Here is a 25,954-nt window from a genome sequence, read left to right as displayed (position 1 = left end):
ACTAATACAGTACACGAATTAGGGATCTTGTACATTTGTCCGAAAAAATAAAAAAAAGCACAAGAACTCCAACTTAGAAAAAATGCGAAAAGGAGAGTAGCGAAAGCTTAAACATTATTTCGTTCTTGCCATAAACTGTACTTAATTATGAACAAAATTCCCCAAAAAAACAGTTCTTCCTTTTTTCAGACATGTTTGCATATATTATTATTATTATTATTATTATAGACATTGGCTGAAGTTGTATAAATATATTGATACACATAATAGTTATACAGAAGATACTATTAATTTCGAACTCTCGTATTTATCTGAATTTAAAAATTTGTGAACAACAAGCCGCCACAGCTGCTGGATGACCACCTGTCATTTGCACGAAGACGCATCTAGTTCCTATTTTCCTGCGGAGGGCTTGCACACGGCCGAGCAACGGGATGACCTATGCGGGAGGTGACAGTATCTGTTTCTGTTTACAGATTAAGTTTTCTCAAGTTAGAAAAATCGCTTATTGGAATTCACAGCTTAATTATTAAAATCCAACGAAAATCGGAAACTCAACTTCTTAAAATTTAGTTTAAGTTCATTTGTTGCAATGTTTTAACATTGTACAGACACAATTTGGTGGATCCGGGGGCACTAATTCCGATGGAGAGAAGTTCCTCAGGAATTAATGAATTATTAACAACATTAATCATTAAACTGTGAGAGTACATCAGATGGACGGAAAACAGTTAATTGGTTAGTTAGTTGCATGTTCCATTAATGGATGTTATCTTAATTTTGTTTCCTAATTCTACCACTTTTTTATACGTATTTCTTTCAAGTGCTGTCGTATTGGACGGCCTTCACTACGTATTTTCAGTTGCAGTGAGCGGCGATCGCTATTATCCATTGTTTCCGTAAGTGTGTATGTGTGTGTGATTAACTACAGGGACCTTTATATTTATAGGCAGTACAAAGCGGAAAAATTGCACCAGAGGCCGTCACATGTAAACGCCTCGTAATTATATTATAAATCTGTAGATAACACTACGCTGCCTAAGGTAAGTTTTATACACTTACAGAGAACTCATGGAACTCAGCGAGCTAAGTTCGCTGACTACAAGGTGGCAGCACAGACGATTCTGGCTACAGCGCCCGCGGTATATTTCGTAACTACCTCACGGTTACTGCAATGTTTAGAACCAGCTGCCTTCGGTCTGCGGGCTTATTCCCAGAGTGTATGTGAAACAAGAGGGATGGAGGTGGCATGTAGAGAAAGGTAGGTAAGTTTGTTAATGTTCGTAATTGCAGTAGTTTTCAGTAGGTAACTATTAAAAAACGGTTACATTTCTTTTCACATATGACGTGACCGATCTCCTGCTGGCTGACATATGCGTTATAGTTCGTGATGATTGAAGAAAGTGGATCACAGGTTCTGCTATGTCGCATTTTTGACGTCATTCCAGTACATTTGAGGTCATTATGGCGCTCATAGAAAACTGAAGGCCCCGTCTTCGGTAACAGTGAGTTGAGTTTGCAGAAAACACTGTAGATGTCCAGTCGCCTGAAATCTGTCACAATGTACTTACAGCGATAATTCATTACTTGGCGCTGTTTATTCCGTGACAGACGAATTATGGTACATTTCAGTTTTTGTTAAATTTTTGCGTTTAGTTTTGAGAAAAGATAAGGAAGGTAGAGAGGTAATTCAAGTGTGCATAACGCGAGCACGAAGCTTCATTATTTTTTGGTTCTTCTATGTTCCTTTTGTTTTCAAAAGCCTGTGTTGACGCGCTTAGCTGTCACTGACTGAATGTGAGTAGGTTTAAAGCCATTTCTTCCCCACTGTTATCTAAATAAACGCGTTATCTCATTCAGTATCCTTCGGCAAATTGTTGCTATGACAACAGTTGATACCTGCTATGTTAGTCATAATATGTCTCATTCGAGAGAGATCCGCACTCAAAGGCGACTACTGCGCGCCTTTTGTATGAGAGGTTTTAAAAAATGCGAGAAAAAGTAAACGAACGGCACAGCACATTTTACATACCTATTACGTAGGTAGGATATTAAGTGAATACAGCTTATTGCACCATTGCCGCATGTTTATTGACGAAACACAATATTCGTTTTACATAAAGTTTCTCCCGAATGAATATACCGGCTGCGTGGTTTCTCTCCTTCGTCGCTTTTTTTTCTTTTTTTTTCGTGGCGGGCTTTGAGTGGATCAATATACCTGTACGGGTGGGAGCGAGGTCTGCCGATTCCGTACGAACGAGAGTCGATACGTGCGCTAATATCTGGTTTCCGTTCAGGAAGCAAGAACATTCTCGCACCTTCTGCGCTGGAGAACTGGGCGTTATGTGCATTATTCCGCGTCTTCTTTTGTTGACACGAGCGGAAGTAGCTCTTTTGCTGTAGGTGGAGGGGTAGCAATTGACTCGGTGACTTCAAGTTACAGAATTCAGGCAAGTAACCTGCAGTAAGTCGTGGCGTCCTCTTCCCTGCCTGAATAAGTGTGGAACTGGTGACAACTTGGAAGTGAGATGCGGATCAACACGCGCTTCCGCAAGGGTGGGCGTGCCCGCCACGACGACGAAAATGCCCAGGGTTTGTAACGCGAAGGACTGGCAGCTGTTGGATGCGCGAGTGCTCGCTGCCTTGGGAGAGTGGATTCTAAAAATAATGCTCGGTTGTGACGATGTCGACAGTACGAAAGCGCAGGGTTCACTGCCGCATCTCCGTCGATTTTTTCCATAGGCGATTAACAGGGCAAAGATGTTAGATTTTGGAGTCAGATATTGAAAATTTATATCTTCCTATTGTCTAGAGTCAAAATGGCTACCGATGGAAAAGAAAAATATCGCCCCAAATGACGGTGTTGCCTTGCCTACACGCCCCCAATGCGGAACAGCAGTTCATAATTATCAATCCTAACTGGAATACCTTCGATCTTGACTTAAGAGCAGACGAAGTACTCACTTGACCATCGTATTTTCCAAGGGCTGTAACGTCTCCCACTAGGTAGGTGTTTGAATGATTTGCAATGAAAAATCTGTTCATTATCGTCTACGAAACGTATCACAGATTCATTGTTTCACGGAGAAATGATGTTATCGTGTTGTATCTGCTGGCAAAACTTTCTGATGCCATCTCTGAGCTTCGGTGCCAACAAATAATTTCTCATTTCATTTAAAATTCTTTATCCCGCTTCACTTTATTGCCTTTTTTTCATTCTCTTGCCAAGTCCCGATGCGATCGGCCGTTTTACCCAGTCTCATCGCTCAACCTGTTAGTCTCACCGTCTTCTGTTTTCATGTCTTTGTCGAGGCCGACTAGTTGCTCACTCACTGGTGCCCTTGGCGTGGGAGGTGACCTTAGACGCACTGGATTTACATGAAATAAAAAATTCTTGGTGAAAGCTTCATTTGTAGAACGAGGCAGACATGCAAGTTGAAATTTAAGCTCTCATCCGACACAATTAATACTACTGAAGAACGTAACTAGCGTTCTCGATGCGTTTCAGTATTCAGCCAACAAGGGTGAAGAGAACATTCCACTTTTCTCTGATTCAGCTGCCCGTTAACCTGAGTGTCACTTTTTTTCTTTGGGGAGAAGCGTTAGTTAAAAAATCTCCTATGACATACCATAAGAAACATAAGGAAACTCCTTTCAGTCAAGGCACAAGTCACGAAAGGCAACGAAACAGCAGGTAAACTGGCAAAGGAGGCGGTTCCACGGAGGCCTTCCCGCAACAGAGGGAATTCTGCGATACAACGCCCAGTTACGGCTGGACTAGGAAAATGTAAGCATTTTCTCAGTACCGATGAGGAGAGCAACATACATATCACGGGCGATGCGTCGTTGGTCTGGCGATAATCTCTGTTCATGACGATTACAGTTTCGTTTTAACGTGGGCACTTCAAGTAGCTCCTCGACCGTATTGATCTGGCTACATCTTCCGTGTATGCCTACCGAAAAGAGGAGAATATCAGTCACATCCTTGTTGCGTATTTTAAACGTTTCGGTATAATTAGTGCTTAAAACAAGTGTTTGCGGAATTGATCGGTTTCTTGCAAACTCGCCTACTTACTTTGTTTTAGAATTTCGCTGGTTAGCGATCGTTTATACATTTTTGTAGTGAAGAAAGACTTGGTCCTTTAAGGTTGATTACACTGAGGTGACAAATCATGAGATACCTCCTAACATCTTGCCGGACCTCATTTTACTCGGCGTTGTGCAGCAACTCGACGCGGCATGGACTCAACAAGTCGGTGCAGATACCCTGCTACCTCTACACCTGTCCTATTGCGAAAGTGTTGCCGGTGCAAGATTTTGTGCACGGACATGATCTCTCGATTATGTCCCAAAAATATTCCACGGGATTCATGTCGGGCGATCTGGGTTGCAAATCATTTTCTCGAATTTCCAAAATGTTCTTCAAACCAGTCAAGTAGAACTGTGGCCCAGTGACATGGTGCACTGTCAACCATAAAAAAATCCATCGTTGTTCGGCAGCATGAAGTCTACGAATGGCTGCAAATGATCTCCAAGTAGCCGAACGTAACCAGTCTATTCCATGTAAACACAGCCCGCACCATGATGGAGCCACCGCCAGCTTACACAGTCCATTGTTGACAACCTGGGGTCATGGCTTCGTGGGGTCCGCGCCACACTTGAATCCCACCATCAGCTCTGGTAAACTGAAATCGGGACGCATCTGACTGTCCCACAGTTTTCCAGATGGTCACGAGCCCAGGAGAGGCGCTGCAGGCGATGTCGTGCTGTTACCAAAGGTACTTGCGTCGGTTGTCTGCCGCCATAGCCCATTAACGCCAAATTTCGCCGCACTGTCCTAACGGACACGTTCGTCGTACGTTCCACATTGGTTTCTGCGATTATTTTACGCGGTGTTGCTTCTCTGTTGCTATTGACAATTCTTCGTTAACGCCGCTGCTCTCGGTCGTTAAATGAAGGCCCTAGGCCACTGCGTTGTCCGCGGTGAGAGGTAATGCCTGTAATTTGGTATTCTCGGAATAGTCTTGAAGCTGTGAATCTCGGGATACTGAAATCCCTAACGATTTACGAAACTGAATGTCCGATGCGTCTAACTCCAACTACCATTCCGCTTTAAAGACTATTAATTCCTGTCATGCGGCTATAATCAGCACGGAAACAGTGCAGTCGTTGTCCTAATGCAGAAACGGTGCGGTTTGACATTCAACAGAGCGTGATCACTGACTTTTGGGCCAAGGGCGGAAGCATCACCGAAATGACTAAGTTTATGAACTGTTTGCGTGACGACATGGTTAAAGTACACTACTGTCCATTAAAATTACTACACCACGAAGATAACGTGCAACTGATGCGAAATTTAACCGACAGGAGCAAGATGCCGTGATATGCAAATGATTAGATTTTCAGGGCATTCACACAAGCTTGGCGCCGGTGGCGATACCTATATCGTGGTGACACGAGGGAAGTTTCAACCGATTTCTCATACTCAAACAGCAGTTGACCGGCGTTGCCTGGTGAAACGTTGTTGTGATGCTTCGTATAAGGAGGAGAAATGTGTACCATCACGTTTCCGACTTTGATAAAGGTCGGATTGTAGCCTATCGCGATTACGGTTTATCGTATCGCGACATTGCTGCTTGCGTTGGTCGAGATCCAGTGACTGTTGGCAGAATATGGAATCGGTGGGTTCAGGAGGTTAATACGGAACACCGTGCTGGATCCCAACGGCCTCGTATTACTAGCAGTCGAGATGACAGGCATCTTATCCGTATGGCTGTAACGGATCGTGCAGCCGCGTCTCGATCCCTGAGTCAACAGATGGGAACGTTTCCAAGACGACAACCATCTGCACCAACAGTTCGACGACGTTTGCAGCAGCATGGACTATCAGCTCGGAGAGCATGGCTGCGGTTACCCTTGACGCTGCATCAGAGACAGGAACGTCTGCGATGGTGTACTCAACGACGAACCTGGCTGCACGAATGGCAAAACGTCATGTTTTCAGATGAATCCAGTTTTTGTTTACAGCATCATGATGGTCGCATCAGTGTTTGGCGACATCGCGGTGAACGCACATTGGAAGCGTGTATTTGTCATCGCCATACTGGTGTACCATAAGGCGTGATGGTATGGGGTGCCATTGGTTACACGTCTCGGTCCCCTCTTGTTCGCGTTGACGGCACTTTGAACAATGGACGTTACATTTTAGATGTGTTACGACGGTGGCTCTACCCTTCATTCGATCCCTGCGAAACCCTACATTTCAGCAGGATAATGCACGACCGCATGTTCAGGTCCTGTACGGGCCTTTCTGCTTACAGAAAATGTTCAACTGCTGTCATGGCCAGCACATTCTCCAGATCTCTCACCACTTGAAAACGTCTGGTCAGTGGTGGCCGCGCAACTGGCTCGTCACAATACGGCAGTCACTACTCTTGATGAACTGTGGTATCGTGTTGGAACTGCATGGGCAGCTGTACCTGTACACGCCAAACAAGCTCTGTTTGACTCAATGCCCAGGCGTATCAAGGCCGTTATTACAGCCAGAGGTGGTTGTTCTGGGTACTGATTTCTCAGGATCTATGCACCCAAATTGCGTGAAAATGTAATCACATGTCAGTTCTAGTATAATATATTTGTCCAATGAATACCCGCTTATCATCATCATTTCCCCCTGGTGTAGCAATTTTAATGGTCAGTAGTGTACATTATGCATGACAAAGTGGTGCTATCCAAAACTGTCACAGAGGAGATGTAGCACACCAGAGGCCACAGATGACAGCGTGAATGATGGGTGCTGAGATGTGTACGGGAAAATGGACTCGCGACTGTTCTGCAAGTGACTGCCCAGGTGAACAAAGGGGCTACCAAGGACGTCTCTTCAACCACCGTTCAGTGAACATTGGTGTGTAGGGGCCACCGCAGCAAGCCTCTGGTTCATGCTGACTGCTGTCCATTGGCGACGAGGGTTGAAACTTGCAAGCCAATACTGATATTGGACGTCCACTGCGTGGCGACCACTGGCCTTTCCAGATGAATCACGTTTTATGCTCCATCCAACAGATGGCTGTTGGCGTGTAGGGTGTGAAACGTCTGAAAGTAAACACCCTGCAACCAGGAGGGAGCTTCATGGTTTGTGGAACGTTTCCGTGGCATTCTCAGGGGATCTCATCATTCCGGAAGGCACAATGGATCAACACAAGTATGCATCTAGCGTTGATGACCATGTCCACCCCTACATGCAGTTTTTCTCCTCGGCACGATGGAATCCACCAGCAGGACAATGCAACGTATTAAACAGCACGCAGTCCACGTGCCTGGATCGAACAGCATCAGGATGAGTTTACCGTACCCGCCTGGTCACAAATGTCCCCGGATTTAAACCCAGTCGGTAATATGTGGTATCACCTCGTTGGGGCTGTGAGTACCATGGATCCTCAAACGATAAACCTAGCGCAGCACGCCCTGGTTTTGGAGTCAACATGGCTCCACATCCCTGGCGGTTCCTTCCAGAATTTCGTTGACTCTCTTCCTACACATCTTGCGCTGCGAAAGGTGGCTATGCAGGCTTTTGACGGGTGGTCACATTTGACTGGACAGTGTACTAGCTGTCAGCGTGACATTAAACGTTTGAGTAAAATAGTGGATCATGTCCAACTTTGTTAGTTTTGAGCTATGCACTGCTTCTTGTAGGGAAGACAAAGATCTGTCAAGAAAAACATGACCATGTACTGAAATTTGTACTTCTCTTTATTTGTGTACTTCTTAGAGGTAACATAGATAATGTCCCGCAAGCACCGAGTCTTAAGCGTGATGGGCTGTTATTTTGAGTCGCACGTTTACACTGATACTGAAAACAATAGTAATTAAAAACATAACAATGCATTACCTTTTAATATCCGACAGTTATTCGCATTCTCCGCTCAGCCCGCGTATCGATACAGAGGAAAAGTCAGGGATACTCTTGACTACATAACAATGACCGCAGATGGCGGGCGCTGATGACCGCGCAGCTGAGCGCCCCAAGAATCAAACATCATCTCGCAGAGCTCCGCGCATGCCACGTGTGGCCGTACATTGACGCGAGAGTGCCTGTAAATACCATGGCCCCGCACTTGTCCGGCAGTTCTCGCTGTTCCAGGAAGCCTTCGATACGCGCCGTTAATAGTAGAGTGACTGCCCTTGCCTCTGTTTACGTTTTTCCTATTCGAACCGCTCTCTCGACTGTTAGCGCTTGCATACGACGACTTTTATTATGCTCTGGACTTCGCTTCGGGGTAACCATTCACTTGGTAAAGTCCGCCATCATCGAACACAGGAACTGCCTGTTTCCTTTCACAGGCCCCTGCGTAACACCCAGTGCGAGGGGTCGTGTTTTTCCTACGATAAAAAAAAGGGGGGGGGGGCGCGACGAGGACTTTTTCACCATGTAGCTATTCAATGTCAGGCACGGATCCTGTGTTTCTAAACTTGTGGCAGCAGCGTCAGCAAGAATAGCTATGGGAAGTTAAACAGCAGCAGAAACTGATGATACCGCTCCCCCTCCATCATTTGCTTTCTTCGACAATCGAGAGCTGGGAGGTCTGTTTGTGTCGTTTTGTTCTGCACTGCAAGACAAGTCAAATAACTGACTCTGAATGTCAGAGTGCACTCTTATTGTCTTCTAGTAATAAATTGTACGAAGTGATGCAAACTATACCAACTCTTGGACCCGACTAGTTTAAGCTTCTCCGCTGTTTGTGCTTTGCTAGCGAATACAGTTACCAAACCCACGTAGTTGCAACGAGGCTCAAACTTAATCAATATATTAAGCAACGTGAGCAGGTGTATGCAGCATGGGCCGTTGGCTTGCAAGGTTCAGTGCGCAAGTGTAATTTTGTCCTGTAAGGACATATCCAGCTCCTGACAGAGAACTTAGTGGGCGAAGACTTAAGAGCCGTCTGATCAAACCGTGAGCGATGTGCTAAAAATTGTCGAAGATCACTAAGTAACATCATCAGCACAAGCTGTGTTTCGTAATATATCTGGTGCTGACTCTCTTAGTACTATACGCCGTTTGTTCTACGATCAGAGTCACTATTTCGTGGGACTTTCTAGTTGGATCAAAGAGTAGGCTACTGATGGACCGCAAATATGGCTGCAAACGAAGAGGCTTTGTGACATAGACAGAGTGGTGATATTGGGTTTGAGAACTGTGCGTAACAACATTCGGCAAATAACCAGCTTTTGTTAAACACAAGAACCAAAGCATTAAAATGATGCGCAATCGAAAGTTGAGCCATCGAATTACAATTTTACAATAAGTATCAGGGTATACATAAAGTACGGGAACACTTTCAATTTTTTATTGCACAAGAACTAAGCATTGTACACATGTCATACATACTGCATTTTGAAGAGAAACTCTGAAAGGTTTTCTACAAACATGATATGTGAACCATGAGTGACCCAGCAGACGTAAATACGGTTGTCGATTTCTTGCCACACCCGTCCCAGCATGGCATCGTCGACTGTGGCAGTCGCTTCCCGTGTTCTCTCCCGGAGCTCTGCTAATCACGTGGTAGAGGCGGTACATACACCAGATCTTTAATGTGTCCCCACAGAAAAAAGGGGAGGCCACTTCATGAAACAGCTGTCCCCTTCTGTCGCACGGCCGATCCATCGATGCGGCAGCTCAGTTTTCAGAGACCCACGAACTTCACGATGAAAATAGGGCGCAGACCCATCCTGCCGAAAGATGAACGGTCAGTCCGTCTGCACTTGAGGCATCAGCCATTGCTGCAACATGACCAAGTAGGAGTATCAAGTGACATTCTCGGCGAAGAAGAATGGCCCGTACAGTGACAAGGCACAAAAAGAAACATTTATCTTCGGGGAATCACGCTCCAATTCGGTGCATTCGTGTGGATGTTTTGTACCTCAGATTCGACAGTTATTTTTGTTCACTTTCCCATTAGTGTGAAAAGTGGCTTCGTCGCTAAAAATTAAGCGATCAACAATGCCATCCACATCCTCATTCAGTTGTTGCAACTGCGAACAAAACTCAAAACGCTTGTCTTTGTCGCCGTCATTGAGGTTCTGCACTAGCTCCAATTTGAATGGTGTCATAGACAGCTTCTGTCGCAAGACTTTCCAGACTGTCTTGGGAGCCATTTCGAGTTTACGGGATGCATGACGCACCTATTTCTCTGGACTCCTTGTGAATGTCTCTCGTACGCGCTCCACATTCACTTCACTCACACTGGGACGTCTGCTTCTCTTTGCCGGGCACAGGCAACCTGTCGGAACGAATTTGTTGTGCCAGTGGTAAATGGCCTTCCTTGATAGCGGCTTCTTACCGTACTTGGTTCTAAAGGTCCGTTGAACAGCTGTAGCACACTGGTTTTTGTCGAACTCCAACACACAATAAGCTCGCTCCGAACCTGAACTCGCCAGTTTGCGACTAGCGTTGACTATCGGCAAATTTCCAAATTACGCTGTGCCGGTGTACACGAAAAAAACTTTCAAGGTTTCTCTTCAAAATGACATGTGTAATATCTATACAACGTTGGGTTCTTGTGTAACAAATAATTGAGGCCGACCTTTGTGGCCGAGCGGTTCTAGGCGCTTCAGTCTGGAACCGCGCGACCGCTACGGTCGTAGGCTCGAATCCTGCCTGGGGCATGGATGTGTGTGATGTCCTTAGGTTAGTTACGTTTAGGTAGTTCTAAGTTCTAGGGGACCGGTGACCTCAGATGTTAAAGTACCATAGTGCGCAGAGCCATTTGAATCATATTTGAAATAATTGAGTGTTACTGGACTTTATGTAGATACTGCATACAGCGACCCCAAACTGTACAGTCATTTAAATCAATACAAATAGCATTCCTCAGCACATTTACGACGACCCCCAAAACGTACAATAATTGGAACAATACCAAATATCATTATTTAGGAAATTGTGCAACTCTTTCATAATTTATTAAATACGATCAAGACAAGAACCAAATTAAAGAAAGATCCTGATGCCCACTTCCTAAAAACAACAGGACATAATACTCTCATACATTTGAATAACAAGTTAAGTTACACCAGTCATTTCAAATCGTTATCCGCTCTTTTATATGTGACAGAATCTCAGTTTAAATAAATGCGGCAAGCAAAGTATACAACAATCAAAATGAAACTTAAAAGCAACTAACACTGTTGAGTGTTCTTGAATTAACGCACAGTGACGGCCTTCCAACAGGCAACAGAAGATAACACCAAGTCTCTTCAATGATAAATGGCTTCAATGTGCCCGTTCACCTTGTGTGATTAGATGCAGCGTCAGTAACTCATTGCAGCTTAGCTTGTCATTGTTCAACTTTCCAGCAATCCAAAACATTGCATGTTCACAAGGGACAGAGAGCAGTCTATAATCCATTCGTCATAAGAATAAACCTGATGTAAACAAACACACGCGATGATTTGTGAGAAGCCGTAGCGCACGTACACTGGTGTTGTTACACTCTTGGAAGCAGGTCCTACTTATGTATTGGATATCTTATTACTAAGTTACGTTAAATCAGATTTAAGATACACAAATGTATTAACAGCCATCAATGTTTTTCTTAATCACGCTTTAGCTACGTATTTTTTATTTAAAAAATCATGTACACTCAGCCTCTGCAGCGTTGTGCTCTGATTGTAGCGCTGTTAATGCGCAGTTTGAAAATGGCTGAGGCTGCTTTCATTTCCGTAGTGAAACACACGCGGAACGCGGTTAAGAAGTGCCGAAAAACAGGCTGTTCTTAATGTTTTTCATAAATTTATGGAGATAATCGGTTTTGAAGTTATCCCAGGGCTGTGTATACTGCAGTGGAGCATATCCCCTACATTGAACATGTGACGCATTCAGTTCCCTGTTCGGGCGACAGTCACAGTTCTTTGAATACTGCTCAAAGAACTGTGACTGACGCCCGAACAACAGGGAACTGACATGCATCGAGACTAGAAAATAGTGCATTGATAATGGCTAGGCACTAGCCGAAATCTGGATTTGTCAAATGAAACCTGAAAAAAAAAGACAACTGATTACTGCGCTCTATAATTTATAAATCATTGATGTGTGTGTGTATATATTAAGGTACCACATATAAAGATATATGTAGTTATACCTATTGCATCCTATATAACTCTGGCCATTAATATTCCAACACCATGGAGGCAGCATGCCACAGATATCAGGCTGGCATGGAATTTACTATGTGCTTGGATATGCAAATTATTGTTTTAGTGCAAACCTACATATTTGCATTTTGTATGTAAGGAGAGATTATGCAGCGTTATATCATTCAGAAAACGCGTTTGAATGTTAGTTGCTAGACACACTGGACCTACACCAGAAGTTGTGTTCCAGGATGCAATTTCGTGTGACAGCAGGAACACTCTCGTGATTATCCCAAGCACCATGATCGCAAATTTGTACGTAAATCTGGTGATTCGACCTGGTGTGCTGCCATTCATGAATAACATTCTAGGGGGTGTTTTCCAAGATGATAACGACCGCTCACATACCGTTGTTGTAACCCAACGTGCTCTACGTCTACAGTGTATCGACATGTTGCCTTGGGCTGCTCGACCACTAGATCTGTCTGCAGTCGAGCACATATGGGATATCATCACCTCCAGTGTCATATACAGACAGCATTAGCCGTTCCACCAAGTGCAGCAGGCATGGAACTCCATCTCACAAACTGACATCTGGCATCTGTACAACACATTGCATGCACCGTTTGCGTGCTTGCATGCAACATTCTGATGGTTACACCAGTTATTACTGTACCAGCATTTCACATTTGCAATGGCGTACCTCGCGCTTACATTAACCTCTGATCTCGCAATGTTAATCACTTAAATAGGTTTCCTAGAAAAATGTATTCCCGTAATTTCATTACTCTACGTTAATTATTCTGTGGTGTTGCGACATTTTCCGTCAGTTTGTTCCATAATTATGTCTTATGGAAATACTTTAACGTTATGTAAAAGAAGCCTGCAAAGGTAAAAATTTGTGTTGTGTAGGCGTATTCTTGTGCTCCGCCGCAAAATCTTGTTTACGGGACAAAATTATCGAGGCTGATGCAGCGAATTTTGCGTTGTTCAAGTATGTTTTATTAGTGGTGGTCACTTTCAAAGTAGGACCCGCTTGTGTTCACACACAACTCTGCATTCGTTCCTTCTACTGCGCAAAATATTTATGCACGTAATTTTAGTGATGCGCAAAACTTGAACCATTTGTGCCTTTCGGCGGAACCCAAGATTGCTTGTACATTGCTACTATTGATCGAATCTGAAGAAACTTCTCGCGACAACATCTGAGGTCATCAGTCCCCTAGACTTAGAACTATGTAAACCTAACTAACCAAAGGACATCATACACATCTATGCCCGAGGCAGGATTCGAACCTGCGACCGTAGCAGCCGCTTAGTTCCGGACTGAATCGCCTAGAACCGCTCGGCCACATCGGCCGGATGCGGGGGAATGTTCCGATGAGTAAGAGAGTTCGATGATGATAGAAAAGAGAAATTTTATACTTGTGAATACACAACTGACATGGAGTTTGTTCATGTCTTTAACAGCCCTTTGTCTAGAAACAAAGGAAATTGTACCAAATAAAGAATAGTGAAGGAGGAAAAACTGGTGGAAGAGACAGTTTACGAATAGTGTTGTCGGAAATGAAATTTAGTTGCATTCAACGACGCGAGTCGTTTAGGCATAGCGAAAAGTCGAGATCTATTGAATAATTCTGGCAGGGACTGGGAAGTCTATACTCGCGCTCAACAAAAATGTTTGCACTGTTCTAAGCCTGCCGGCTAAACCAGCAATTAACCGCAATATAAGGTTGTTAAGAACTGACCTCAAGTGCCGGCTGTTAAAAAATGGATTGCCTCTGAACCTTTTTTTTATAGGGAGTCCTTTTTTAGGAAGTGCGTCGTCACATGTTTATTAAATGCGTATTCAGGCTCAAATTTGTGTTCTATGCTATGCACCTAAATCTGATGTGTAAGTACCGTAGGTTGTTCCGTCTGTATTACTAAACGGCTAACCTGGTTCGTATTCTGGTGCAGTGTGCATGTCTAATGGCTTCCAGAGACAGCAAAATTTTTGATTTTCAATATTTCATGTAATCGTATAACGAGGCTTTCGTTACTCCAGAGGTATCGTGCTAAAGCTAAACTGCTCAAAAGACTTTGCACCCTCCTCAAAAGTTGCAGAGTTTATTTATTTTTGATCGCAACCTGCGTCAAAATACTCTTTTTAACCACAAAAAAAACGCTACAAACAGCCACCTCTGTAATGGAGGCAAAACTGAAGATTCATTCTATGTGTAATTCTCTTGGTCATACTGTTTTAAGACGTGGGTAATGCAGCTTGTGTTCACATTTCAGCCAGATAACGTAAGGTTAAAGCTCAACCCACCCAAAATCGCAAACGGTAGTGGTTGGTCATTCTAGGCTTATTAGCCCAAAATATCAGGAATCCCTGCCATCTCTGACCATTAACTGGGACAAATATCAGCGTATTTACCTCAGCAAAGAGTTCAGGAGTAATAGTGGGTGAATATTTAAATTGGACTGAGCACGTAACTGTAATGTGCCCTATAAAAATATAAAAAGCTCTTCTCTTTTGACCTGAAAAATAAACTTGCGCAAACACTTATACTTACATTTTACTATTGGCGTTATATACCAATATAATAATACCAACAATTATGATATACCAAATAAATGTACCCGTACACTTACTATCTACAAGTTATGCTTCTTCGTAGTTACCCCGAGCAAAAGTGACAACTGCATCCTGCCTCTATGGAGACACTTGAGAGGGACATGCCGCAGACAGTATGCAACTGTCTCCACGATCAGTTTGTCGTCCGAGCGTCTATTATGAACAACAGCGATGATTAGAGACGTTGCCCTGCAAGGTCTTTCTCAGGAAAGCTCATGGCGCTTGGAACTAGCTATAAATGCCTGTTTTCGTTATATCTGTGATGTTCAACTCTTTCATCATATCCACAGCTGTCCTGCGTGCAGACAAACGCAGAGATTTCGGTACTCTCTGTCTTCTTTACTCTCTTTTCATCGTTCACTGTCCATCATCTCTCTCTCCTCGAGCTTAACGGTCTTGTCTGAACCACATGACAAAAACACTGTCCCGCTCCATTGTTCAGCCACTTTCTCGAGGTCCTTCTCAGTAGCAGGAACCCGACTCTGGAATAACCTCCCCATTATAACAGAGAAGTGAATAATATCTCCAGCTTCAGTAGACAGTTAACGACACATCCACTACAGCAACAATAATGATTACTATTGCCCTTATATGCACTCATGACCTTTGTACATCCTCTTTTCACCACAATCTTCCTCATTTCCCATTATTATTACGGGTGCAGTCTCCTATAATTTCCTTTTTCCAGAACTAGCTGTATCAGGAAGCATATATTTTGTAAACGTACAAAGTCCTTTTATCTCTGCCACTGTCATTATTGTCATTATTATAATTATCACTATTGGTGGTTTTGGCATCAGCAGTAGTGCAAGTGCTGCCACTATTAACTTCGTTAGCATTATTTACTACACTGTCACTATAAAAACTCAGATCAATTTTATACTATTTGTCACATTCAGATTGTTATTTCGTAGGTAACTATGATGTAAAAAGGTACTATATTTGTGAATTCCCGGTCCGATATAAGAGAAGGTCTGGGGCTCCATTCAGATCAGATTAAATAATTAAATAAATTAAATGTAGCTCGAAAGATCACTTCCAGCTTAGTCTATATGCCTGTGTTCACTATACGGCACGAAGGGTAGTCAGCCGAGGTGTGCACCACAGTGACGTCAAGTGAACATTCAGCCGCTGACGTGTGCCACGCAACATTTCAGATCTGCCTGTTAGTGGTAGCCCGCGGTCAACGACATGAGTTTATGACGGCAAACTACAAATTATGGCTCGTAGTTACTCCGAGCAAAAATTGCAAAACTGCGTGCTGCCTGTATGGAGAGGCAATTTGGGAGGGCCGTGTCACCCCAGACGGTATGCAACTGTCTCCACACGACCAGTTTGTGCTCCAGGCATTTATTACGAACAACAGTTCAAACCCTCCAGTACTGTGGTGTGCTAAGAAGGTGGACAAGGTGATACCTAGAATTAGGAATGGCCAATGTTGGTAAATAATCGATGTTGATTCAGATTTCATTTAACATTGATTATAACTATGTTCGTTTAGTCCTGTATTGTTCTTTCGATTTTTGCTTGGGTGGGTGTTACTACACCGTCCCAATTAGCCTGGTGCTAAAGGGAACATACCTGAAACATTATTAAGGACCATGACGTCGGTTGCGCGTTCTGTAGTGCGGAGAGACACGTACAAAAGAAAGCATAAAACAGATCGAAATCGAGTAAGCCAATGTGAAAGTCATACTGTTGTGGCAGTTGTATGATATGTACCTGATTGAATTTTACATACTGCAAACCACAAAAGTCGCAACTACACACACTTATGTTGTTTAATGCACTTTTGTTCGAAGAGCAGAGATGCAAAACAGATAAAATTTTCGTAATCGATCCGTGCACAATAGAGCACGTTACCATTATGTTCGAAAACGCCGCGTGCGAAAATGCAGATTTTCAGGGGGTCATAGATCACAAAGATAATGGTCAAATGTTTTGGATAGCCCTTAGTCTAGCGACCATTTGTGTACTTATAGGAAGAACAGGCACATTGTAGCTGTCCTACGAGGGGGTACACAAAAAATAAAAAAAATGGCGTGAGTGGAGCTTGTGTAGTGCGCACTTCTACCGCTAGATGTTTATGGCGCAACACATTACCACTTCAGTGCCGGCTGTGTTGTCGACCTTGCTTGTTCTGTTTATCTGTTTCTTGTCTGTTCTTGTTTCGTTTTTGATGATAGCAAATTAAGTGAACAACGTGGAACTGCGAATTTTGTTGTCTACTCTGTAAAAATTTTGCTGAATCTGTTTTAATGTTGAAAACAGTTTATCAAGGTGACGCCATGGGATAAAGTAAAGGATACGAGTAGTTTGCTCGATTTAAACTGGTGACATGCCGGTTGTTGACAAACCTCGTTCTGGACGTCTAACTGTCAGAATCGACGAAAATATTGAAAAAATTCGAGAGTTTGTCCTCACAGACCGTTGACAGACAATAGATCAACTATCAGAGATTAATGGGTTATCTTGGTGCTCGGTGTTCATCAAAAAAGACCCGAATTGTGGCGGACAGGAGACTGGTTCTTCTACCACAACGCACCTGCACACACAGCCATCTCTCTTAGACAGTTTTTGGCTAAAAACAGCATGGTTCCGCTGCTCCACGTACCTTACTCGCCTGACCTGCCTCCCTGCGACTTTTTGTTTGCACGCATGAAAAGGGGCATGAATGGACACCGACTTGACAACATTGAAGAAGTCAAGATAGGGGAGGGAGAAGCTATCAGCCATTTCTAAAGATGTCTACGAAAAATTTTTCGAACAGTGGAAGCAGCGGTGGGACGAGAGTATTAGTTGTAATGTAACAGTTTGAAAATATATAGTTTTTAAAAAATAAGTCTGGTTTCTTTGGGATCTCCCTCGTACTGTGCAGGATCAAAATTTAAACAATACTTTCGCCTTCCAACCCAGGCAAATTGAGCATATCGGTTGTTTTTTTTGCATTAGTAGTTGTCTAAGGTGAATCTTAGGCGGCTTATAAAACCACCCTTTGTTCGTGGGAATTTCCCGAGAAAACTCGGAAAAACCATGATTTTCGGGTAAAAAAAGTTCCAATTGTGGGGGGGTCCACTTCTGTAATTTTTTTCGCTGCAAATCGTCGAAATTCTTACCATATCTTGTTAAGGTGATGTTCTCGGGGGAACTTAAAACTTTTTCGATATCGTAGTCTGTTACATAGATCCAGAGATTCGAAGTTATCGTATTTGTGCACGTAAAATATGCACGTAACATCCGCTCTGCGGCGTAAATGTTGTTTCACTTGGCGTAGTGAACACGTGCAAGGGTTCTAGGATCGTCACAAATTATGTTTTTATTCAGCATCTCTGAATAATAAGCACTTCACGCATATACAAATATGCCCTCTGCGGGTGCAGAAAGATGGACTAAAAAGGAACTTAAATGACCTTAAAATGACTGCCAAAAATTATGGAAAACTGGAAAAGCTCCAAATTCAATAAAATACTTATAATAATATATTTACTTTTTTAAGATAAAAATCATAAGCGAGGCGTTTCCGACGAATTATGATCGATGGGCAAAGTATCCAGAAAAAATGTGAAGCAAAACGCTTTTGTGTTCTTCTTATGTTATGCGTAGTAATTTGTTCTTTATATGTACCAAAGTATATGTGTCGAAAAGAATTGGTTTTATGTAATTAGCACTCCATGATGTAGCAGGGAAAAGAAGGGAACCAGCAGAAGAATGCTTCTGCCGGAACACAAAACAGGCGACTGTATTCCTCTTTAAAAGACTCCGACAGAAAAGTGGGCAACCAGTTATCTCAATGCTCATTCCGTCTTGGTCGCCAAAAATTTTTGTCATGCGAACTTACTCGCGCTTTTTAGTGCTAAAGGGGATTGCGGAGAGACAGTGATGGTGGAAGAGAGAGGAGACAGTGTCAGTGAGGAAGAAGGAGAAAGAAGACAAATGGGAGAGGGAAACTGGCAGTGAAAAAGAAAGAGAAATGGATGAAGAAAATAGCAGTGGGAGTCAAAGAGAGAGGAGGTATTGATGGTCGGCAGTAAAAGAGAGATGGATGGAGATAGAAGCAGTGGGAGCAAAAGAGAGAGGAGGCGGTGGAAATGAAAAGTACAGATAAGTGGAGATCATGTATAGACGTGGCGAGCTTGGACCCTCGCAGACCGGCGAAATGTAACACGTAGGTATATGAGAGGGCGCATTTTGGACCAAAATTTTAAACTCTTGGTCTTCAGGCCACAAGTGGCCCATCGGGGCCATCCGACCGCCGTGTCATCCTCAGATGAGGGTGCGGATAGGAGGGGCATGTGGTTAGCTCACCGCTCTCCCTGTCGTTATGGTGGTTTTCTTTGACCGGAGCCGCTACTGTTCGGTCGAGTAGCTCCTCAATTGGAATCACGAGGCTGAGTGCACCCCGAAAAATGGCAACAGCGCATGGTGGCCCGGATGGTCACCCATCCAAGTGCCAGCCACACCTGACAGTGCTTAACTCTTGGTGACGTGGGAAAAATTGAATAGGACCCCCAGGATTTTTGAGCTGCTGAGGTATGAAACAGCGACAGTGAGAAAGAAAGGAAAAAGGAGACGGTGTAAGTGAGAGGAGTAGTACCGCTACTCCTGGCCTGCATCAGAGGCCATTTTTACTTCTGTAATCCTGAAAAATCCTCTTTGTCGTTTTCATAGTCTGTGGCAAAAAAACTTCATTTAATACATTTCTCTCTCGCTTCCAGCCGCATCAATCTGTTCAAAATCGACGAGATTTCGACCGAGTACCCCTCGGCCATTGTCATGTGGCAAATGTGTTGTCGCTGCTGCCGTCCTTACGTAGCGGCGCTACCGCAGACTGCAGACCGACCTCTTTATTGAGGATGTTTCCAGATATTTTGATATAAATTGCTCCTCGTGTGATGGTATTCCAGAAAGCATTTGTTCATTTCGTAATAGATATTTCGTCGAATGCAATTCAGTGTCCGTTTCCCAGAGGTTGCTGTGTTACTGCTGATTTCTCAGGATATCGTAGGCAGAAACACCTTTAATCTCCTGTACGACCCTGTTCAGTAGCAAGCACAGTCGTCCAACATAAAACTGTTCACATTTACACAGTATTCTGTATACTCTGGCGTCTGAGGCCTATATCGTCTTTCACTGGCCTTATGTGCTGTCGAATTTTCCTGTGGGCCTGAAGATAGAACCATTTTATGCCTCCTCAGGAGGCCTGTTACTGAGCTACAGAGCAGCAAAACAGCAAGCTTCTTCGTCTCCTCCTCTGGGGCCTTGTGCTTACAAGTCTTTGGTGAGATAGCTTGCGAAATTTATAGTTTGCTCTTGCCATTTACTTTGAAACTTCCCGCGGGTGGCTCAGTTCTTTCGGCAGGTTTTGTAGCGTCTGAAACGGCTTCCGCTGAGTGCAGCAAGGTTTTCATGACAGAACGCTTCTGTTCTGGGTGGTGGTAGCTGGTAACGTGCAGATACCTGTCCGTGTGGGTGGATTTTCGGTAAACGATGTGGCTGAGACACCCATTTGATCTTGGGCGGGCAAGGACGCCAATGAATAGCAAGGCACCGTCCGTGAACTTCCAGTATGCTGGAACAGCTGTGGATCAGCAACTTCTGTTAATCAGTACAACGAAAAACCAGTCAAAGTTCCGAATTTCACTTTATCAGCTCACTTGATGACTAGTCTCGGGCCGGGACCCATTTTCAAATCATTCTAACATAGTAACAAATGGTATGTCCGAAAAGGCAAAAACCATGTAAATATGTGCAAACGAACAATTACAGCGCATACAGATAACTGCCAGTTACTGTTAGTTTGCACATTTTTACATGGCTTTTGCCTTTTCCGAAATACCATTTGTTGCTATGTTAGGATGATTTGAAAATGGGTCCCGGCCAGAAACAAGTCATCGAATGAACAAAAAAATGAAATTTGCAACCTTGACTGGTTTTTCGTTGTGCTGAAGGCAACGTCTATCTGTACGTCCATCGTGAACTTGATGCGGTTGTGCATAATGTTGATGACGTCCATGAGGCCAGACAATAAATGTGGCATCAACAAAACGACAAAATCGACTGGGCTTTGCAGGAGCTGTGGGCAGGATGATGTCCTCAAAGTACTCCATAAACAGCGCGAGTCGAGTCGAGTTAATGGGCTTTCCGTAGGGAGGATTTGCCTCTAGTTTTATATGGGAGAAACTGTGCGCATTATTGAACAGCGTCGTACAGAAGATGAGAGATTATTCCACCTACGCTATGTCCGCCGCCGGTAGCTGAGTGGTCAGCGTGACAGACTGTCAATCCTAAGGGCCCGGGTTCGATTCCCGGCTGGATCGAAGATTTTCTCCGCTCAGGGACTGGGTGTTGTGTTGTCCTAATCATCATCATTTCATCCCCATCGACGAGCAGGTTGCCGAAGTGGCGTCAAATCGAAAGACCTGCACCAGGCGAGCGGGAGACCCTAGCCACACGACATTTCATTTCATTTCACCTACGCTATCCTGAGAAATCTGCAGTAGAGAACATCTACGTCTACGGTTACATAATATTCACCAAGCCACCTAACGCTTATGCAGAGGCTATTCTGATTCCGTCTCTCTTTTCCTTTCGCGAATGGCATGTGGCAAGAATGATTGTCAGTAAACCTTAGTATTAGCTCTACTTTCTCGAATTTTCTCGTTTTGGTCATATCCTAACGTCTGCCAGTGGTGACTGTTCAGCATCTCCGTAACGCGCTCTCGTCAGCTAAACGATCCCGTGACGAAACGCGCCGCTCTTCGTTGGATCTTCTCTATCTCCTCTATTAGTCCTACCTGATAGGAATCCCAGATAGATGAACAGTACTCAAGAATCGGGCGAACAAGTGCCTTCGAACAAGTGCCTTATAAGCCACATCTTTCGTGGATGAGTTTCATTTCCTTAAAATTCTTCCGATGAATCTGAGTCTGGTATCTGCTTTTCCCACTATCTGTTTTTTGTGGTCGTTCCACTTAAGGTCGCTCTGGGTAGTTACGCCTAGAGATTTTACGACAAACGCTATCTCCAGCTGTTTGTCATCAATAGTGTGGCTGTACAGTATAGGATTTCTTTTCCTATGTATGCGCAATATGTTACATTTATTTACGTTCAGGGTCAACTGCCAGAGCCTGCGCCATTCATCAATTCTCTGCAGGTCGTTCCGCAAATTATTACTATCTCCTGGCGTTGCTACTTTGGTGTAGACAACTACATCATCTGCGAATATCCTTAAAGAGAATCCGACGCTTTCTACTAGATCGTTTGTATATGTTGTAGACAGCAACGGTCCTATCACCCTTCCCTGTGGTACTCCGGGTATTACCTTTACATCTGTCGGTTTTGTTCCGTTAAGAGCGACGTGTTGAGTTCTATCTGCAATAAAGTCTTGAATCCAATCAAAAGTCTGCTCCGATGCTCCGTAAGCTCGTCAAAAAAAAAAAAAAAAAACGGCAATGAGTAGTCTCAGGTGAAACTGCACTTCTAGATGTCAAGTCTTCCAATGAATTTCCAATAGCAACATATTATGGCGTAAGAGGTAAGCGCTTACGTGGTGTAACTGTCTCATTGTATTTTATTTTTTGATTATGGGGATATGAATGTCCACAGAAATTTATCGGAGGGATGTGGAGGGCAGTGCCAAATGGCTACGTATGGGGACTCAAATACATGGTGAGAACCATTCCCAGTGCTGTATCAAGAAATTATGATACGCCTTTTTTTCCCCTTCAGCCTCAGTTTTCTCCAAGTTTCCTTGAGTGATCATTTCACAGCAGCAGCGTCTTTATCGTCCAACACTCCGAACCACAGTATTGTTTAACATATAATTGCCAACGTTACTGAGTGGCCGGTCGGAGTGGCCGTGCGGTTCTAGGCGCTACAGTCTGGAACCGAGCGACCGCTACGATCGTAGGTTCGAATCCTGCCTCGGGTGGGGATGTGTGTGATGTCCTTAGGTTAGTTTGGTTTACTTACGTCTAAGTTCTAGGCGACTGATGACCTCAGAAGTTAAGTCGCATAGTGCTCAGAGCCATTTGAACCAATGTTACTTAGTGACCTAGAGAGAACGTCAATAATACAGTAATATTGTGCGATATTATTGACGTTCTCCCTAGATGGCTCAATAATAGGAGCAGCTTTATATGGCACTGGACTGGACACCAGTGACGTCAGAGGCGGTAGCGCCGCTTAGGACAGCACGCAGTAAGCGCACGACAGTCACCACTTGATAAAGGCCGTGGAGTACTCGTCCGAAAGCGCTTGGATTTTTAAACCACTTGACACGGCTCGAGAATTTTATCTGTATATGCCACTGAGAGTCGATACATTCGTATATAACACCGTTTAGTCGTATCTATCGTCACTGAAGTTTGAATTGCAACAGACATCTGACAAGGGGAGGCCACGACGTTTGGAACGCGGATTTACTGCAAACTTCGTACACTCGTAGTAATCCACGAGGACAACAAAATGTGTAAGGAGTAGTACGTACTTCCCAAGTGTTGCTGAGAAAATCGCAAAATAATTTCGGTCGTCAAATATATATCTGTGCGTGGCCATTTTAACCATGAAGCGGCGGCGGCTGAGTAGTGACGGCACGGTAGCTCGGCGTGTTCGGTCAGAGGGCTCCTTGGCCTCTGTAATAAAAAAACTGAGTAAAGGAATCAACGATCCACTTGAAGGGATGGTTTGTGACGTCCGCCTAGACTAAATGCAACGAACTATATCGAACAAAATTGAAAAAAAAGGCGTGTTCCGACAGAGCGTCAGCTTTCCATTCTAATAAAAGAACTGAGCGAACGGACCATCGAACAAACTGAACGGGTATCATCGGACGTCTGCCCTGAATAAATTCAACGAGTAGTATAGAATTTTTTTTTTAAGTGGTTGGCGTTCGTCGTTTTTTTTTATTTTCAACACAGTCATTTTCTTCATTATTTATATTACAATTGATAAAATGGGGAAAAAAGGGGTAATCGGATGAACTTTTATTAAATTTACAATGTTATTTGGCAGTCTACTAATTTTTAATATCACAAATAATGTAATATTCATAACTATCGACTAGTAAACGGCCAAACTCATAAAGTGATGTTGAAAATATATGCTTGTCCGTGATTTGAGAAATCCCTTATACTTGGAAGGAGCCTGGAACGATTTCTTAACTCCAGGTTTTGACCAGCACAGACGGCTTTCGAAAGATGTACAATTAATCGTCGCTTTCGACTTTACGAGTACAAGTTGCAGGATGGTATTTTTCGTAAATACATGGAAAACAAAAAGTTAAACGGCACCAGCTGCATTAAATAAATGCTATGTTTCCGCATACGAAGGTCTTTTGACGTTTTCCACGGAAAAACAAACCTCGTTAACATTTTCAAAAACCTCTCTTTCAGACGATAGTTTGGAAGCAAACCATGCATAGCGCAGTATTTCCTTAAAAATCGGCGCTGATAATTGGTTATGCAGTATCGAGTGTATTTTAATAGCGTCTTCCAAGAAGCAATTTCTCGTTCTCTTTCGATTAAATACGAACAGTTTTGAAGGCACGGACAAGCATGCATTTTCAGTATCACTTTATGCGTTTGCTCGTTTACTAGTCGATAGTTATGAATATTATATTATTTGTGATAATAAAAATTAGTAGACTGCCAAATAACATTGATTATTTAATAAAAGTCCATCCATTTACACGTAGTTTTCCCATTACATCAATTGTAATGTAAACAGTAAAGAAAATGACTGTGTTGAAAATAAAAAGAAACTGACGAGCGGAACTCGATTCAGCGATCTAGCGGCTTGAATGCCAACCACTCTTTTTTAAAAAAGTTTTTTTGTTCTAAATTGTTCGCTGAATTTGTTCAGGGCGGACGTCCAATGATGCCCGTTCAGTTTTTTCGTTCATCCTGTCGCTCAGTTTTTTTTATTAAAAAGGAGAGCTGACGCTCTGAGCGAACACGCTTTTTTTTATATATCTGACGATCGAAATTATCTTGCGATTTTCTCAGTAACGCTTGAGAAGTGCCCGCTACTGATTACACATTTCCTTGCCCTAATGGAGTACTACGAGTGTACGAAGTTTGCAGTAAATCCGCGTTCCAAACGTCGTGGCCTCCCCTTCTGAGTGCCATTTGTCTCCATGCTGTCACTGTCAATTTCTCGCATCACCGGGATCCGAGCATGGCAGAAGTGTACGTTACATACGTCGGTTACGGTGGTGTCTGATGCGCAGTGAGAGATGTAGCGGCCGCCAGACACAGCAGTGCCTGCGACAGACGCACGCCGGCAGCCCGCGTTCCATACCGGCGCGGCACCGCCCGCCGCCGTATCCTCTTCCAGCGGCCTCTGGAGGGTCGCGACAAGGTCAGCAGGCGGTCAGTCGGTCGCTGAGGCGCGCCTCTGCTTGCCGGGGGACCACCCTGCCTGCCATCCTCCAGTCCACTGCGCGCTGCGCATAATGCGTCTCTGTCGTACTCTAGGCTTTCTTCTCTTGCTTGGCAACGCGCGAATCACGACTGCTGTCCAAGTCAGTGTCTTGGAAACCGTAACGACGCTCGAAGGCAAGTAAATTAAAGCGCCACGGAAACAGTGTTCCGTATAGTTGTGGTATCTCGTAAAATATAATCCTACATAGAAGTCGTATTACAGATTCAAATCATTGCACATCCTAAAACTGCTTGGCAGGCACGCACTCTGCTGCTGAGTGAAAGGCTTCATTGTGACATGAACCTGAATCAGTCAAAACTCCCTGGTAGGCTAAAATTGTGTGCCAGGCAGTATAGAGCACACTGTACTGCATAGTGGAAATTCGTTCTGGAAACAAACCCTTAAACCGTGGGAAAGCCATTTCCCTACGGTTTTTTAGGTAGGGCGCTAGTGTCCACCAGGTACCGATGGGGATTTTTCATCATTCCCATCCCTCCAGGACGATCCCAGGTCCACTCAGTCTATCAGACGAGTATCGGGGATCTTCGCCAGAGGTGAAGCAATGGTCCCACCACTCTCCCTCCTAGTGCCGTGGCGAAGAAAAGCTGCACTCCACGTGCAGTCAGGCCAACAGCTCAGTTACGGGTCAGAGCTACAGACATTACCTTTACGTTATCCCTTCTTTCAGGAGTGCTAATCCCGCAAACTATGGAGGAGTAGTGTGAAGTTTACCAGGTAGGAGGCAAGGTACTGGTAGAATGTATAGCTCTGAGAGCAGATCTT

At 43.9% G+C, this 25,954-nt stretch overlaps 1 protein-coding gene across 4 annotated transcripts in view; it reads left to right on the top strand.

Moving 5' to 3' along the window:
• The first annotated feature begins 1,081 nt into the window (after positions 1–1,081).
• The window catches only part of LOC126272914 (uncharacterized), a 194,526-nt gene continuing 169,653 nt past the window's right edge, over positions 1,082–25,954 (top strand). Inside the window, exon 1 of one of the 4 annotated variants that reach the window (XM_049976196.1) lies at positions 1,082–1,261. The gene's annotated coding sequence lies outside the window, so the exon portion shown is untranslated. Of the gene's footprint in view, positions 1,266–25,954 lie in introns of all 4 variants that reach the window. The other 3 variants (XM_049976197.1, XM_049976194.1, XM_049976193.1) reach the window with 3 other exon arrangements.

The sequence above is a fragment of the Schistocerca gregaria genome, chromosome 5, assembly GCF_023897955.1.
Source record: "Schistocerca gregaria isolate iqSchGreg1 chromosome 5, iqSchGreg1.2, whole genome shotgun sequence".
Taxonomy (NCBI): Eukaryota; Metazoa; Arthropoda; class Insecta; order Orthoptera; family Acrididae; genus Schistocerca; species Schistocerca gregaria.
This window is presented reverse-complemented; position numbering and strand designations above follow the sequence as displayed.